The following is a 19,200-nucleotide window of genomic DNA, read 5'->3' as shown; positions in this document are numbered from 1 at the left end:
AATTACAGGCATGGAAAAGGAGACTCGGAAATGTTACGAAACTTGCTCAAGATCATACTGTTAAGTAACTGGGAGAACCAGGTTTTGAGAGGTTGGTTTGGCTCCAATATACATGGTTTTATACTACTTATCTATTCCTTAGGTTTTTCCTTTATTCATCTAACTTCTCAGTGTTCATAATAGTTTCCCTTTAGATAGCACTGACTATGTTCCAGATATTGTGTGTGGTGTTTTTGATTAACACCACTAAATAGATAATACTAATTCTACTTATAAATGAGAAAGGAAGGCTAAAGGGTTAAATAGTTTGCCCTGCCATACAGCTAGAAAATGGTAGGGCTGGGATTCTAATCTCAGTCTGTTTGACCTTCCAAAACTATGCTCTAACCATGAGAGAACAGTTCTAACAGCACTGTACCCTGCACTGGTGAAAGGTGATAAAGCCTGGTCCACCTACGCTCTAGGACAGTGGTTCTCAACCTTCCTAATGCCGCGACCCTTTAATACAGTTCCTCATGCTGTGGTGACTCCCAATTTCATTGTTACAAATTGAACATAATTAAAGCATAGTGATTAATCACAAAAACAATATGTAATTATATATGTGTTTTCCGATGGTCTTAGGTGACCCCTGTGAAAGGGTCGTTCAACCCCCAAAGAGGTCGCGACCCACAGGTTGAGAACCGCTGCTCTTGGAAGTCTGTTGGGTTGCGCTGGACACAACTCGAGTGCCTGTAAAGCCAAGCAGAATGATGTAAGCGTGAAATGAAGGGATTTTAAAAAGGTGCTGAAAGTACAGAGGTAGGAAAATTAATGTGAAATGGAAGGTCCAGAATTGTTTTGCCAAGATGGAGGCATTTAATGAGTTGGATTTCAAAATACAAAGAATGAAGGGAAATACATTTCAGACGCGGAAACTAATTTCTCCTTGGGTACAGCTTTGGTCACATTCTTTAGATTTGAGCGTATAGTGTTTTTGTTACTCATTTCAAAGAGTTTGTAACTTTAGTTTTAATGTTTTTATTGGCTCATGACTTCTTTTTTAGTTGTCAGAATCTCTATTTGGTTATGTTTTTTGTTATCTATTAAGTTGTTTTGATTTGTATTATCTTTGTGTCAGAGAAAATAACTTTCATTCTTACTTTAGCAATTCATCAAGGTTTTCTATGTGGTCTAGTAAATGATCAATTTTTAGAAATAGTCTATGGATATTTGAAATGAATATTTAGATATTGATGAACTTTATAAAGAATTAAAGGTATAAACTTGTTTATTAATCAAGTTTATTAATTATATTATTTTGATCCTCACATATTATTTCTTTGTCTGAGGAGCTAACAAATTCTGAGACAAGAATCTCCCACTGGCATTTTAGATTCATGAGATTCTTCTCATATTTCTTAGTTTTTACTTTCTGTAATTTGATGCTGTGTGTTTTGGTATATAAAAGTGCTTATGTCTTCTTGAATTATACCTGTATCAATATAAACTATCTATCTTTGCGCCATTTATTTTTTTGCTTTAAATTTATAGTATTATGAATATTGTCATAGCTGACCTGTTTATATAGTAGATATATTGTGTTCACCCTTTTGTGTCATTTGTTTTTAAGGGTGTCTTTTGTATTAAGAGCGTTTTACTCAGTTGGTCTCTGTTTCTCTGAGTTTGTTTTTGTTTTGTTTGTTTTATTTTGTTTTTAGATTCCATATGTAAGTGAAACCATATAGTATCTGTCTTTCTCTGCCTGACTTATTGCACTTAGCATAATACCCTCTAGGTCAGTGATGTGAACCTATGACACGCGTGTCAGAGGTGACACACGAACTCAATTTTTTGGTTGATTTTTCTTTGTTAAATGGCATTTAAATATATAAAATAAATATCAAAAATATAAGTCTTTGCTTTACTATGGTTGCAAATATCAAAAAATTTCTATATGTGACATGGCACCAGAGTTAAGTTAGGGTTTTTCAAAATGCTGACACGCCGAGCTCAAAAGGTTCGCCATCACTGCTCTAGGTCTATCCATGTTGTTGCAAATTGCAAGATTTCATTCTTTTTTTTATTCAGTAATACTCCATTGTGTCTATGTGTGTGTGTGTGTGTGTGTGTGTGTGTGTGTGTGTCTTCACATCTTCTGTATCCATTCATCTATCAATGATCACATAGATTGCTTCCATATTTTGGCTATTATGAACATGGGGGTGCATATATATATATATATATATATATATATATATATTTTTAATTAGTGTTCATGTTTTTTTCTTTATTGATAAAGATATTACATATGTGTCCTTATCCCCCAATTGCCCCCCTACCCCTCCACTCATGCCCTCACCTCCCTGATGTCTATGTCCATTGGTGAGGCTTATATGCATGCCTACAAGTCCTTTGGTTGATCTCTCCCCCTTTCCCCTGCCCTCCCCTACCTTCCCTCTGAGGTTTGAGAGTCTGATTGATACTTCTCTGTCTCTGGATCTGTTTTGTTCATCAGTTTATGTTTTTCATTATATTCTACCAATGAGTGAGATCATGTGATATTTATCTTTTTCTGACTGGCTTATTTTGCTTAGCATAATGTACTCCAGTTCCATCCATGCTGTTGCAAATGGTAAGAATTCCTTCTTTTTTACCACAGCATAGTGTTCCATTGTGTAGATGTACCACCTTTTTTTAACCCACTCATCTGCTGATGGGCACTTAGGCTGTTTCCAAATCTTAGCTATAGTGAATTGTGCTGCTATGAACATAGGGTGCATATATCCTTTTTGATTGGTGTTTCTAGTTTCTTGGGATATATTCCTAGAAGTGGGATCACTGGTTCAAATGGGAGATCCATTTTTAGTTTTTTGAGGAAACTTCATACTGTTCTCCACGGTGGCTGCACCCTCATGCACTACTGGTGGGAATGCAGACATGTTTTGTTTTTTTGGGGGGGGGGTAAATACCCAGAAGTGTACTTACTGGGTCATATGGTATACCTAGTTTTATTTTTTGTGTGAAATCTCCATACAGTTTTCCATAGGGTCTGCACCAGTTTGCATGAGGGTTCCTTTTTCTCCACATCCTCGCCAACATGTTACAGTGGGGGGTTGACTTATGAGTTTAATTCCTTCCGAGGCCGAGCTCGTTAAGGAGCTCGTTAACTCAAATTACTCTGTCAACTCAATGCAAAAAATTGGCCGAGAGATAGCTGGTATCTCAAAAAACTCATTAGTCAGGACACTCGTAAGTCAAGGCCCCACTGTATTTTGATAATAGCCATTCTGACTGGTATAAAGTAGTATCTCATTGTGGGATTTTTTTTAAACTTTAGAATTATTTTATTCTGTTCTTCATCTTGTAGAGAATTTGACATTATTACTGATACTAGAGGCCTGGTGCACAAATTTGTGCACAGGTGGGGTCCCTTGGCTTGGCTGGCGATTGGGACTCATGGCAGGGGGTTGGCCCGCAGGGGGAAGGGACCATGGCTAGCCGGAGGGAGGGACCATGGGAGGTTGGCCCCAGCAGCACGCTAACCAACGGCTGATTCTGTGAGGAATTGGGCTCCCTCCTCCCTCCTGTCTTGGTCCGGGGTGTGAGTAAACCAGATTTGGGCTGTCAGGGCCCCAGCAGCAAGCTAAGGCACGGCCGATTCTGGGAGGAATCGGGTTCTCTCCTCCCTCTTGTCTGGGTCCAGGGTGTGATTGAACCAGATTCAGGGGTGTCAGGGCCCCAGCAGCAAGCTAAGGCACAGATAATTCTGTGAGGAATCAGATTTCCTCTTCCCTCCTGTCTGGGTCCGGGATGTGGGTGAACCAGATTCAGGACTGTCAGGGCCTCCTCAGCAAGGTCTGGATCAGTGCGTGTCATAGCTACCGGCCAGCTGGCTGGTCATTCCGGTCGTCCAGTCGTAATGGTCGCTTAGGCTTTTATATATATATATATATAGCTAGGTGCTAAGTAATAAAATTCCAAATGTCTGTTTAGAAAATTATGACTAGGAAAAGTATATATTTTTTCCCTTCCTGTGACATTCTAAAGAAGGAAAAAAAGGCATGGTTTGATAATAGGTGCTGTAGCTATGAGATGAAATGCTTCAAGCTGTGTGAGTCTGAATGAGTAAAAATTCTAAAGACAGTGATCAAGATTTTAAATGTCTTATTAAAATACATTTCTTCACCAGAGGGAGAGACTGTAAACACCATCTGAAAATGAGTCTCAGTGGCTGGAATCTCCTTTCAGAGTGACTTGATGACTTTAATAAGCTCCTTCTGTGACAAAATTATTCTTTGACTCTGAAGAGTAGCTATTTGGTAATTATATAGAAGTTGATTTTTTTAAACCTAGGGAAACACTTCATTTTGATGAAGTGACAAATATCTCTCACTAATTTATGGAAACCAATTTGTCATGACAATTTATCAATCAAATAAAAGATGAGTCAAGAGAGCAGTGTGTCTTTGGAATGCCTGACACCGTGGACTGTAACAGATTCAGCAAACACCTGGTGAGCAGTTAATAATAATGATGATGATACGTATGGAGTGCTTGTCATGTGGTAGGGACTTGGAATCAAGCTTTATTTTAACTACCAATTCTCACAATGACCCTAGGAAGTAGGTCCTATTGTCCTTCTCATTTTAAAGATGGGGAGGCTGGATCACAAAGAGGATGGGGAACTTGAACAAAATCACAGAACTAGGAGATGGGATTTGAAATCAAACATCTGCCTCTAGAGTCTTAAATCACTGCTGTTTCTTAAATATGGGATGACGAAAGTTTGAGGTTTTCAAGAAGCAGGCCATAGTCAGTGTGGTTTTGATTTGCATTTTCCTGATGATTAGTGAGGTCTGTGCATAGTTGAAAAGTGTTTTTTTGAATGAACTCTGGGTCAGAAATGTTATGTGTTAATCTTTTGTTGTGGTTGAATTCTGAGCAGGTCAATTTTTAACAATCTGTTGGAGAAAACTGTCCACCTTACTTCATTGGTTGCAAGGAATCTCTCCTGTGTTTGTTTTGGAAAAGTTTGATCTCATTTGTTCATATTCTTCAAACAAATTTTTTTATAAAAGTATGGTTTATTTATGACTTCCTGATTTTCCTATGCTACATTTTTTCTTATAATTATTGTTTGTCTAATTTTCATCATAGGATTTTTTTAGGAGGATGGGAAGCAAATGAGTAGGCTCATTCTAAATCTTTAAAACAAAAATATATAAAATGTGTATGGATTTAGCCAATTACAATCATGTCTACCTATTTGAAAAATGAAACATTTATCAGAGTACATGTGTTTATTTTAACTTGTTAAGTCTAATGACAATGCTCAGTGGTGCGTATGGATTCCCAGAACCTTTGCAAGAATTACACAGCCCTGGAATTTGGAAATCATTGCAATGAATATGGAGTAGAATCATAGTTACTATGAATGGTGGAAATATGGTGTTAAGTGGTATCTCTAAAGGAGTATTTGCATGTAGAAGAACTCAATCTTCTTATTTCATATTCGAAAACCATTTTAGATCATTCCCTAGTACTATCTTAGAAAATTCAGGGTAAGTAACACAGGTGCAGGAGAAGTAAAGGCTAGGCAGCTCTTCAGAGATGTTACAAAGATAACATTTTCCTTGATTTTCTGAAGTCTATGCACAGTATATTAGGGGAGTGGAGAGGGAGAAGGAGGGAGAAAAGAAGGGAGGGAGGGAGGGAGATAATGAGAGAGAAGGGGGAAGAGAGAGAGAGATCTATTATGATAGCAAGCCTATGATGTGAGGTGTGAACGTGTGCTCCTCAGTCATCTCGGCTGCCTTGTGCCTCTCAGTCAGGTTGTGAGCCTCTTGCTATGCTGGGTGTGACTTTAGTGATGAGAGAGACGTGATTTTGCACAACATGCTCCAACTTCTTCATCTGGTTTTGGTGTTGGAGAAGGACTGGCTGAGTTAGACTCACTGGGAGATGATACAATCTATATTTCCATGACCCTTTCTAAGGGATCTTAAGGGTAATTTTTATTGTGATTTGCTAACCTAACCTCATATAAGGTTACTGTACTGAATTTCTGTATTTTCCCTACCAGTTCTAATATATAACAATGTCTTTCTGAATATGTGTTCTTCTGACAAAGAGCATGTTCCGCTAATCAGTCATTCTCAATCTCATTACATCCCAAATTGAATCCAGTTCACCTTGGACCATTATGTTTTTATAGGTTGACACTGATTTATTGATAAGTGTGGAATATTGACCTTGCAATTACTTGAATGCCCATCTAATATCTCTGAGAACTATATTTTATCTTCCTAGTTTTTGATGAGTCCTCCTCTCTCCCCTCATCACTAAAGGTAAGCTTTAAAATCAGTAACTTTGAGGATTACCTTCTTTTAATAGTTAAAATCAAAATCATAGTATATTTATAATTTCTATATATTACAGATATGTTGTTTTAAACAATTATGACAAGCGGTTATCAAGAAACTTATACAATTTATTTAGTATTCTAAGAGCAAGTCATCAAATATACAGATTAAAAGCTATATAGCTTTTTATATTATCATTCATTAATTCTTTTCCTTCCTTAATTCTTGTTCCCTTTAAGAACAGTTTCCTATTCTTAAAATTCTAATATTGGTTAACCCTATTCCCATCTTCTTTTTGATGGGAAAAGTAGAACTAGAGAATGCATATTTTAAAAATTTATAAAATCACAATATTTGTAAGACAGTTTTTTTTTTTATTTGGGTGCTATACATTTTAACTTCTCATTTAAACCTTTTAAAATCTTAGCTCTAGTTAATTAGTTTTATCCTTTCATTTCTCTTTTGTTTACTTTTGGGCTTCTATTTATTGAACAATTCCTAATTTTAGCTAGACTTCTTTCTCTTTCCTGCTCCTTCATAACATGTTTTTAAAAAGAAAGACCACACATTTTGATGTTTTAAAATGTTACCCTTCCCTTAGTGCTATTGGTTTTTGCAAGGTTGTATTTCTATAGCAATATCAATTTAAGAAAGGACTAAAATGCCTGATGATATATGTATATTAGGTATGTATTGCTGCATAGCTGATAACTAAAAGTTTACTGCTTAAAACAACGACCATTTATTTTCTCCCAGTTTTGGTGTATTAGAAATCCAGACACAGCTTACCTGGTGCTTCTAACTCAGGATCTCTCATGAGGTTACAGTCAGAGTGTTGGTTGGGGCTGAAGGCTCATCTGAAGGCTTGACGGGGGAAAGATCCACTTGTACACTCACTTACCTGATTGTTGGAAGAATTTAATCCTTTGTGGGCAGTTGGACTGAGGGCCTCTGTTTCTAGTGTCTGTTGCCTAAAGACCTCTCACAATTCTTTGCCATGTGGTCCTTCAGAGGGCAGTTTACAACATTGCAGCTGGCATTTCGTAGAGCAAATAAGTGAGATAGCAGGATGGAGCACCCTAGATGGAAGCCACAGTTTTCTTGTAACTCCAAAATCATCACTTTTGCCATGTTCTGTTCCTTTGAAGTAAATCATTTGGTCCAGTCCATATTCAAAGGAGAGATTACTCAAGGGCATAAATACGAGAAGCAGAGATTATTGGGGGCAATCTTAGGGTCCATGTGCCACTGTATGTGTGTTAGGAGCATAACATAATACATACTTGGATACAGTAAATGCATAGCTCCCATGGAAAAGGGAAGGTGGCAGTAAAAGTACAAGTTTGAGCTAATACCTTGGGCTACAGTAGCAGGGCTTTGTAAAAATATAGATAATGAGAAATAAATAGTTTAGGATGAAAATTAAAAAAAACTTTCTTGTCAACATTAATTCTAGTCTACTTAGAAAAAAATCACATAAAAAATAAAGAATAATTAAGCAATTTATATTTAGGATTAAAAATTTTTTTAATGTATCTGCTTTTCTCTTTGTCTCTTAAGTTTATATTTTTTTATTTGTTCTGCACATCTTCATTTTTCCTTAATTGATAATATAGTTTTTTTCCCTCTTAGGTATATAAGTGTATTATATTTTTTGTATTATTTTATTTATTGCTGAAATTCAGTTATTTTTTCCATCATCCAAGAATTGTCACTATGGTTAATGAAAGGACTATTTACAAGAGTGGGGCAGAGTTAAGAAAAATAAAAAAGGCATGGCGAAGGACCCCTGGGTTAGCAACAGTTTAAAGCTATTTCTGTTCGTAAGCCTAAAGAGGATGGGGTATCATGTTACTAAGAACCAGCAAGAGCTGAAGATAGGAGAGAGGGTCTTTTCAGTAGGAGCAGCAACACAGTCACTGCCAGCCTGTAGTCTAGAGGGAAGAACCCAAGAAGATAAATGTCTCTCCTTATCTTCCCTCCTTCTTATTTCCTGCTTCTCATTAGTCAAACCAATGAGAAGCCAGCAGGCAAGGGAGTCCAGTTGATGCTGGCCGTGCAGATCAGCCTCTCTGGGCAGAGCACTTAGAGAGTAGAGAATGATTCTGGGGGCAAAGGAGAATATTCAGCAAAGAAGGAAAAGTCTTTTTTATTTCTTTGTATTGCCCTTGTTTGAAGTATAAACCTATTTGAATGTGTCCACTATCCTAAAAGATTTTGAGTTTGTGCTGATCTTTAAACTTGAGTGAACTTATATTGCTTACAATCAACTCAAGAAATTTGGCCTTAGATTTTCTTTTTAAAGTATTAGATCATGTTTATATTAGATTGTACTTATGATCAAAGTCATGACCTAAGAGTTGCTTTTACTCTGGTTGTTTGACCTTAAAATGACTTACACAGAAGAACTATGGATCCTTGTTACATTTGGAACAATGAGAAATGGATGTCATGCTTATACAAAGATTTTTTGTTGGAAATTTGCTTATCAGTTTCCTTGAGCCCTATTTTATAAATACGCATAAACTAGGAGAAGAAAGTCTGCTAGACAGAAGTTGAAACTATATGTAATCTTATCACTACTTTCCTTTTTTAGAAGCGTATTTTAGATTCAGAAACGGTAATCATAACAGAAGCACAGAGGATTGATGAAATTTATTCACCAAATACTTTTGGAGACCTGTCTACTTAATGTGAATGCACAGAGATAAATAGTGTAAGAATATGGTGATTACCAAGACAGAGTCTCAAACAGTTCACCATCAAGTAGGGCAATTAAATGCATGAACAACTAACTACAATAATGGGCAGAGTCCATAAGTACTCTATTGGAGGTGCAGGTTCTCTGCACACCCATACAAGAGTGCAGGTGGTGATGCAAAGGGGCTAATATTTAATATTTAAGCTGAGCATTGACTAGTGAATTGAAGATCTATTGTTAGAAGTCAACAATACTACATTAGGAACTATGTTTATAACAGCTTGAAAATTTGCCTCCTTTCCTCCCAGGACCTCTAAAGTCTGCTCTTATGGGTGGGTTGAGAGGATCTTCAGTAACTCTGGATCTCTAAAAAACATGAAGGGGATCCCTGTAGCTGAGGTGGTGTTCTGGCCTAGTTAATACCCCTTAGTCCTGAGAAGAGGGAAGGGGTTGTGGCTGAAGAATCTATTTTTTGTCATGATGGGTCCTGTCATACTATGTCAAATCATGTCCTGAATATTAACCATTTCCCCCTTCAAGCCACAAGTGAAAGAAGAACCTGGCTGTTAATATTAAAATATTGAACATATAAGAAGAGCAATAATGCTTTCTATTATCCTCAGTCTTGAAATATAATCAAAACTTGAAACTTTTCAAGTTTCTTTCAGTTTAATTTTATGGCTGGCCTGACTTTCTTTCCTTTCTTTCTCCCCTTCCTTCCTTCCTTTTTATTCTCAGTTATTTTTCTAAGTCTCTTTTTTAATGTGTGTATATGATTAAAATTTTTCTCAACTGCATATGCTAAATGAGCTTTTATGAAATGTTTATTTTGGTTTTTATGTTTCTGGGTTTTTTTTTTCAGAGCAATTGCGATAACTTTTTTAGCATTGCATGTTGGTTGTAGGCTGTAGCAGGTAACCAAGATGATATATGGTATGGTGAGTCATTTCTTCTGGGATTCAAGACATTCAAAAATTGTTTTTGAGGTAAAATTGACATATTATATTAGTGTACAACATGATGATTGGATATTACAAAATGATCACCACAATAACATCCATCACCATACACATTACACATTTTTTTCTGATGAGAACTTTTAAAATTTATTCTTAGCAACTTTCAAATATGCAATGCAGTATTATTAACTATAGTCACCAAGCTATATCACATCCCTTATACTTATTTATTTTAAAACTGGAAGTTTGTACCTTTTGACTCCCTTCATCCATTTCGCTCACACCTCTGGCAGACACCAATCTGTTATCTGTATCTATGAGCTTGTTTATTATTATATTGGTTTTTTTTATTCCACATGTAAATGAGGTCATGCCTTTCTCTGTCTGCCTTATTTCACTTAGCATAATGCCCTCAAGGTCCACCCATGTTTTCACAAATTGCAAGATTTCATTCTTTTGTATGACTCAATAATATTCTATTGTGTGAGATATCACAATTTCTATATCCATTCATCTATTGATAGGCACTTAAGGTTTTCCATATCTTGGCTGTTGTTAATAATACTGCAATGAACATTGGGGCACATATTTATTTTTGAGGTAGTGTTTTCATTTCTTTGGATAAATCCCCAAAAGTAGATCATATAGTAGTTCTGTTTTTAATTTTTTGAGGAACCTCTCCATATTGTTTTCCATAGCGACTGCAGCAATTTACATTCCTACCAGGAGTGCACATGGAGACCCACATCCTCACCAACACTTATTTCTTGGCTTTTTTGATAATAGCCTTTCTAACAGATGTGAGGTAATATCTCCTTGTGGTTTTCATTTGCATTTCCCTGGTGATTAGTACTGCTGAACATCTTTTTATGTACCTGTCTCAGACATTTCTTAAACTCAGGGAATTCGGGGACTGAAATTTGAATTTACCCTACTGTATAAACTACTTCAACATTGTGGTGTTTTTATAAACAGTTCAAGTTCCTCCACATCTTTCCCAACACTCACCATGTCATTCTTTTTCATTTTATCCATTCTAATAGGTGTGTGGTGGTATACTAGTACCATTGTGGTTTTAATTTATATTTCCCTGATGACTAATAATGTGCTTGTTGGTTGTTCATGTATCTTATTTTGTGACATGTCTGTTCAAGTCTTAGGTCAAAAAATGTTTTCTATTGTGTTGTTTACCTTCTTATTATTGAGTTGTAAGAGTTCTTTATATATTATGGATATAAATTATTTACCACATGTGCTGTGAATTCTGAAAGTAATTTTTGACCACTAGACATTAGTGGTTTCAATGCATAATTGAAATAAAAATGATGGTCTCTCTAGATGCTAAAATATAATGCATCTGGTGTGATGTAGCTCCCTTGAGTACAATAGGAAAGTATAGATTAAAAAAATTTTTTCCACCTCCAACTTTCATGATCTCAGATATCAACCAAGATGCCTGCCTACGTATTTCTCTTTTCAGTACACTCTGATATCCACTTTTAAAAAAGTGTATTTTCTTAGACAGCTGCCAGTTGAGTGCCTGTTTCATATTCCAGTTTTTTTATGGTAACACCTTTGAGAACCATATGCATACAACTTCAGCTTCTGCTTTTTGCTCCATATGCTTCTTGTTCCATTTCTAGGTATCAGAAATGCATTTTGGCTGAATATGTGCATGATGAAAATGGAGCTCATGGATGGAGTCAGGCCCCCCGATAGGAAGGAAAAGAGAACTTGACTACCACCAACTTTTAAAAAGTGACTTAGAAAATTAAGCACCAAACCCTTTTCTGCCAGCAACTTTCATTTCATGGGGCAGAACGGGGACATTCCTCTCAATAGCTTAGAGGACAGGTGCTGAGGGACAAGAGGCAATTAGGATTCTTGAATGCTTCTAATACCATTTATTTCTGTTCCTCTACAACTCCCTATCATCATCTGCTCTCACCGAATTAGAGGCTTACATGACAGTACTTGGTTCAGTGACATTGTGTAGGCATTCCGTAAAAGCATTAGTGGGACAAATTTGGTCTCGCAATCCCCCTAATGCTTAAAGATATTAAAGAAATCTCCCAATCTACTGGCATTATAACTCTCCTGTTCTAGCTAGATTCATCTCAACTTACATTGTTATGTAAGGCCATGAAAGTGTTTCCACTTTTAGAAATTGTTGACTTTTCCAGAACCTGCATTCCAGGCCTTGATGACTCTGATTATAACTAGTCAATGAACGGTAAGCGAAGTACTCCCTGTATGACTAAAATTGTTACCATAAAGTCCTTTTCTTCTATCTCATATACTTTAGGCATAGCAGAATTCCTCCAGCCTCACTCATGTATTCTTATGTTAGACATGATTTTCATAAGCCTGCTTCTCTGATTTCCTTGTCCATAGTTATCAAAACAAAAAGGCAGGTGGGATACAGAGGGTCTCCTATAAGCAGAAACAATGATAGCAGAGACCACCTTATAAAAAAAGAAGGAAGGACATGATTTCAAAGCCAAGGCTAATTTGGGACCAGTTAGTATAGGTAACAAACCCCAATGGACCCTGAGGATATCCCTATGTTATAATGTGTGCCAACAATGTGATGGCCCGAATTACAAAGAAACATTAAATTACCGTCAGTGTTCCTTTTGATCTTTGTTTGTAATAAAGTCCCAGCTATATTTCAAAATGAAATGATTGAGTAAAAGTCGTTACACATCAATATTTAAGGCCTTGACCGTAGGAAAACTTTCTCCTGTTCTCTGCCCTGATGCCCTGTGTCCTGCCTCTGCTCCTCTGCGCGCACAGGAATCCATTTAACTCTTCTCACCCAGGACTCACCTGCTAAGGGCATTTCCCCTAAGAAAAGCCGGTTTAGCTGCTTCTCCTTTGAGTGCCTTTAGCCTATACTCTTCATGCCTTATGGCAATTGCCTGTTAACTTGCTCATCTTTCCTACCAGACCGAAAGCTGTTTGCTGATGTATATGCTAGCACTTAGCACAGTAGTACCTGGCACATCATAGATGCTTAATAAATAGTTTTTGAATAAATGAATGTCTGAATAAATGGGAATGAATCTAGAACAGGAGTGGGCAAACTTTTTGACTCGAGGGCCACAATGGGTTCTTAAACTGGACTGGAGGGCCGGAACAAAAGCATGAATGGAGTGTTTGTGTGAACTAATATAAATTCAAAGTAAACATCATTACATAAAAGGGTACGGTCTTTTTTTTCAATAGTTTTATTCATTTCAAACGGGCTGGATCCGGCCCGCGGGCCGTAGTTTGCCCACGGCTGATCTAGAATAACATCTGGTTAAGATTAGTCTGTGCCGTACTTTGGAAAAGCAACATGCTCAAACCTTTGGAAAATTTGTGTTTGAATGTGTCTGGAAATTTCTGTTACAAAGCATCACAGGGGATAAGAGTTCAGAATAGGGTGAGGGATGTTTTTCAGATGTGAAAAACAAAAGTTAATCTAAAACGTGATGATATGTATAATCTAACAAAATAGAGAAGTTATGATTTAAATGTATTTTTCCATAAGAGCTTTTGTTTCATATTAAAATATCCACATCAAGTTGCAAAATTGGATAGAGTATATTCCTATAACTTAAAAATTATTTTGAAAAATGACACTTAAGAACCATTAGTAGTTCACCATTGTCTTGGCTAATAGGGAACAATAAGAAATGTGTCATTTCATGGATCTAGTAACTAATAAAATATTGTTGTCTGGAATCATTTGAATCCAGAAAATAATAAAAGCTATATCTGACAAGTTTGCTAATAGTAAAAAATTAGATGGTAGTAGCAGCATTAGGTGAAAGCATTAAATTTCCAAATGCTATGTTCAAATCATTACACTTGGAAGCACAATGATACATACAGATGAAGAGGAGCTCAAGTTTAAAGTACAGTGCCAGGAATAAAGTAGATTAAAGAGAAGGATAATTAAACTCTAGGTAGTTAATGAAATCCTTCTTTGTGAAATTTCTTCAGAATAGGGTAATGGCTTTGAAATTCCTTTTATTTGTATGAGTGAGAATCATAACTATTAGTGCTCTTTAGTTTTGGAGTAAAATTGGTGAAATCCACTACATACAAGAAGCGTTGGGCTAAACTGGCTATTTTTAAGGCCCGCTCTGTGAACCCTGTGATGCAGCAGGCTGGCTGCCATACCAGACTTTTCTGAGGGCTTCTCTTTCCGTTGGCCTTTCCCCTCCATCTGGCCTGTGTCAACTGTTATGCTTCTGCTTTTTCATTTATCTTAGATCATAATTGGGCTACTTAAGAACTGGGCTTTCTTCCAGAATAGGATATTTGGTTGTGATCCTTTTGACATAAGATTTAAGGCCCTGAAGATAGCAGGCACACTAAACAAAAAAAGCAGTGGATATAAAGGTATCCCCAGACCCTATCCTCATGCCCCTGACCGAAGGTACCCTCTATATATTATGCACTTTGTATACAGAAGTGTTTAATAGTTGGTTTTTAGACTGAAGAAAAATATCCTCCTGTCAGAAATAGCTGCATCAAAATGTCATATACCTGCTTTTTCCTGTTTTGCATTAGAAAGTTAACAAGTGAGTAGCTAGTGTGAATTAACTCTGTGAGCCTCAGGCTTAAGAAAACATTACTTGCCTTATTTTTTTACTCATTAAGTAGGTTTTTTGAGCCCTTCTTGCCAGGAAGCTGATGTTGGTCATTATTGTGGTCCTCCCCAAACACACACACACACATACACACACACACACACACACACACACACACACACTGTATTGTCCTGCCTCCCAGGGCTGAAATGGTCCTGGGAACCAGGGAAAGGCCTAGTCCTGAGCCGTTGTCATGGTCACCCTGGCTCTTTCTGTTCACTTTGCCAAAGCTGAAATGGCACTTCATCGCTGGGAGTGGGGAGCTCTGAGAAGCGCCCACCACCATCCTTGTCCCTGCAGCCAGGCTCCACAGGGCAAGCCAAGGGCAGCATGCTTCAAAACCAGACAGTGTCCACACCAATAGGTGGGCAACCTGCTCAGAGGTGTGCTACCTCTGGGAGCTCTATGGGAATAAGGGCTGTCCTGTGTTGTTTTTTTGTTTTTGTTTTTTGGTATTTTTATTAATTTCAGAGAGGAAGGGAGAAGGAGAGAGAGAGCCTGCAACCCATGCATATGTCCTGACTGGGAATTGAACCAGGGACCTCCTGGTTCATAGGTCCATGCTCAACCATTGAGCTATGCTGGCTGGGCTTACAGTGATGTTTAATGACCCATCTGGAAGCTCTAAATTGATAAAAGTCTAGGACCACAAAAACCTGTTTACTTTATCCTGCACATAAGAAGGCCTTAGTTTTTAGGAATGCAGTATATGGTCTCCCATCCCCCAAGGATAGACTACATATTTCCTTGGGACACTGTGCTAGGCAAAAGTTAAGACAGACATGGATCCTTTCCTCATAAAGTATATGAAAAAGTGAGATTGATCACATCCTGGTGGTGAAGTTTTGGAAATATAAGGACAGGTCTGATTTCTGCCAATGCATAAACTACTAAAGGTCCTAATTTTCTGCTGCTTTGGCGTGTAGCTAATGCCTGTTCAGTTGGGGTTCCTATAAAATTAACTTGGGGATTATTACTAGCAAAGGAACTAGAATTTGTGCCTGGTTACATCAAGAGTCACCTTGTGGAACAAAGAAAAAAGTTCACCTCTAAAAGCCATCTATTTCCTATTCACTGATGAGTTTTATTTTTATTAAAATTTTTTGCTTTATTTTTAAATAAGCTACTCTGCCTTTTAAGATCTCACTATAGATACCACAATAAAGCTTGATCGTAAAGAGTTTGGGCAGCCCCCTAGAAGCCAGTCAGGAAATTGCAGTGAGTCACACATTACAGAAACCAGTTAGGCTGATTGTTGCCTTACTTCCACTTGAAGATATTTTTTGAATGAATATTTTATTGCTCCAAAAGAGCTTCATAAAAACCGGATGTTTTATTTTCAAGAAAGGACTTTAGAAGTTATGCTAATCAGTCAAGATGACTTAGAAAATGTGTCCTTATTTCAGCAAGTTTTAGGTCATTGAATAGTATATGCAACTGGTTTATTCGGTGAGTTCAACTCATGGCAACACTTGTGAAGTAGCCTTATTCTCTCACCACTGCCTTCAAATCTTACCACGTCAATGAATACTGAAATGGGTGCTAGTACACTAAATAGAAAAGCAGTTAGGCTTAAGAAAAAAATCAGTATCCTCTTCAGCCATCCTCACTTTTAAACCAGTGTTGAGGCTGAATTGGAAATTCAGACAGTAGATGCTCCCTGTATTTGATATGACCCAAGAATGATTATCTGCTGGCCAAAATTGCAGTCTTTTTCAACAAAGCATGTGGGGGTGCTTTTGAACCTTTGAGAATGATAACATCTCAGGCAATCTTCTTGGGCTCAGGGACTCCTGACATATTCACAAGATGGTTATTTTCTTCTCAGGGGAAGCAGATGGAATTAATAAACTCTATTATTTGTTGTTCTTAGGCAAGTTAAACCGCAATCCGTGTTCCCCTTTCCCAGAGGATGAGCAACTTTAACAAAAAAGGTATCAATTTTTCTGCAAATGTACTGCTAAAAGTGTCTCTTTAGAAATCATATTCACTTGTTTCTTTTAGGATGGAGGTTCAGGTTTATTCTTTCTCCCAAAATATGAAAGGGGATGTGATTAGATGTCACCATTGAGCAATGATTTCTGTCTTAAGGAAAAGAATGATTCTCTTTGGAATAGTCTATTGGTTGCTCCCACAGCAGTCGCCTATGGGCTATGAGCAGCACTCTGCCATATCAGCTAGAAGCCTAGACATTTTGGATACATTTGAAGAATACATTCTTTTGCAGAGGGTTAGAAGCAATGTGGGTAATAACTAAATATTGTATTTGAAAGAGACATTAACAACTTTTAGCTGGTCTCTGCTTCTTTATATTCTGAAAGTTCCAAAATCAAAGAATAGTCCAGCCCCGAGAGAAAAATCTTTTCTAGTTTTGGCAGGTTCTGTCCGAGGGAGTGAGGAAACCAAGTCTAGCCTGATAGTGACTGCGGCACCTTCCAGATGTGGAAGTCAGCACCTAACTATACTTCGTTCTCTAGGACAACATAAAATAGTTTAATAAGCCATGGCGCTTAAGCGTTAGCAAAGTGCAGCATCCACAGTACAGGTGGTGTCTGGAAAGCATTTGCTATTTCAAGGCTTGATAGAGGTGTTGTCATATGCCCTCCTTCACCTAAATATAATATATGGCATCTCCTGGCAGATCATAGAGAAAAATCTCTCGAGCTGAGAGATCCATTGTGCAATAGTTAGGCTTACATCCATTTGGGACTGAGGTAGGTCAGTTATGATATTTTACAAGGTCAACCTAAAATGACAAGCTAAGTCCTGACTATGCCTGATGATAGGCAATAATTCACATTTAGATTTCCTTTCAGATGTGTATCCTTCTGTCAGCTCTTTACTGGCATAAAACTTCATTGTAGAAATGCTGGAGGCTCATTTTTACTGAGCTCAGCAAAAATATGTAAAATGGCTCTTCTCTTCTGTTTGTTTTATGTTCCCTTTAAGAATAAATGGCACCTGTCCAAACAAACTCAACTTGTAAAAATCAGAAAATCAGGAAGCTGTTTCTAATCGTTGAAATTGGCTCTTAGAATTCTAAATGCGGAGGCTACCTGTTATCATCAAACGAGAAGCAGTCATTTGCAACAGTCGCTGTTTTGCAAATCTGATTTACCAGTTCACCAGAACCCCAATTTGTAAGTGTCACACTCGCATGCATACAGTTGAATGTCTCAATCCAATTCACGCTGCCAGTGAGTTTTGGAAATAGGAATCATCACGTTTTGGAGAGAGTTATTAAAATTTATTTAGTACCTGTATGGTATAGAACACATCAATGGAAAGACAATATAGTTTTACTTCTAAGCTAGCCATTTGGTGATCGAAACAACAATTCAGTTGAGTGTGGCTTATTTTCTAATGTTGTCTTTATTAGCAAAATTTGTGGCCTTGGATTTCTTCAGCAGTTGTTAAGTGTTTTATAGTAAGTGAAGCTTTGTGTTCTCGGGAGGCTGTTTGTTTTGCTGTCAACTAGCCCATTATTATTGAAAGTAGAATAACAAACTCTTTTAACCCATCATTTCAATAAGTCCTCACCTCTGTACCATTAATAATAAGCATAACAATGGTGACCTCATGTTTTTAGAGAACCTTAAGGTTTAGTTTCACCTGTTATCTCATGTAGTTTCCTCAGATGAAATTGATAATATGACTAAAGCAGACGTTTTGAAGGAAGAAACTGAAGCTTAGAGAGGTGGCTGGTGCAGGGTTGAAAAGCGAGCTGAGGGCAGGTGCAGACAGACCTTTTAGTTCTCATTCTGCTCTTTCTGGTCCCACAGGGAGCTAGCACTGGGTTTTGAAAGGGTTGGTGATGGTAGATGATGAAGCCTACTCTGGCTGTAGGGCAAGCTAATTTCACAACCACAAACCTCCAGATTCAGAATCTAGCAGCAGGGAGTACTGTTGATAGCAAGAGTGGAGGCAGAAGTGAGGGAAGCAGGACGAGAGATGTAGGTGTGTAACTGGGAACTTTGAGGCAGGGGCCCTGAGAAGACTGCTTCGGTGACCTGATGTAGTAGATGTAGCCAGGAAGGCTCTGTACCGACCTACCTCCTTTCCCCTTCCCGTGGCTTCTTTTTCTCTGCCATTTCATACAGCTCCAGTCAATCTCTCCCTTCATGATTTCTGAACCATATGGATGGTACCATGCCTTTTGATACTAAATTAGAATTCCAGAATTTGGGAACTGTAGTTTACAGATCTAGCCAGGCCCTATGTCCAGCGGTGATGGATTGAGGAGACTGCAGTGTTTGTGATGAAATGGCTAACATCGTAGCCCTGGTTCACACCTCTTTCTACTGCGTAATTACTCTGTTGTTTCATTTCAATAAGCCAGTCTCCACACCAGGAATTTAAGCTCTATGAGGAGGAGGACTTCCTAGATCTCCCCATGACAGCTACACAGTACTGAATACCACATTCATCTAGTGTCATGAAAGCATGTGTTGAATTGACTTTGGAGCAAAAGAATTCTGCTAGCTGTGCAGCCAAGTAGGGGGATGTTTGTCTCAATTTGAGAAACCTCTTTTCTGGCTCTGCTCTGGATGTGC

At 37.7% G+C, this 19,200-nt stretch overlaps 1 protein-coding gene and 1 long non-coding RNA gene across 3 annotated transcripts in view; both read left to right on the top strand.

Moving 5' to 3' along the window:
- PPM1L (protein phosphatase, Mg2+/Mn2+ dependent 1L) overlaps positions 1-19,200 on the top strand; it is a 259,043-nt gene that overhangs the window by 138,125 nt on the left and 101,718 nt on the right. The gene's annotated exons all lie outside the window — the stretch shown is intronic.
- Positions 6,227-17,776, top strand: LOC118676512. The gene is made up of 3 exons (XR_004974127.1): positions 6,227-6,329; positions 16,521-16,581; positions 17,597-17,776. It is a non-coding gene; the product is annotated as an uncharacterized LOC118676512 (long non-coding RNA).

Source organism: Myotis myotis, unplaced genomic scaffold (genome assembly GCF_014108235.1).
Source record: "Myotis myotis isolate mMyoMyo1 unplaced genomic scaffold, mMyoMyo1.p scaffold_m19_p_2, whole genome shotgun sequence".
Classification (NCBI taxonomy): domain Eukaryota; kingdom Metazoa; phylum Chordata; class Mammalia; order Chiroptera; family Vespertilionidae; genus Myotis; species Myotis myotis.
This window is presented reverse-complemented; position numbering and strand designations above follow the sequence as displayed.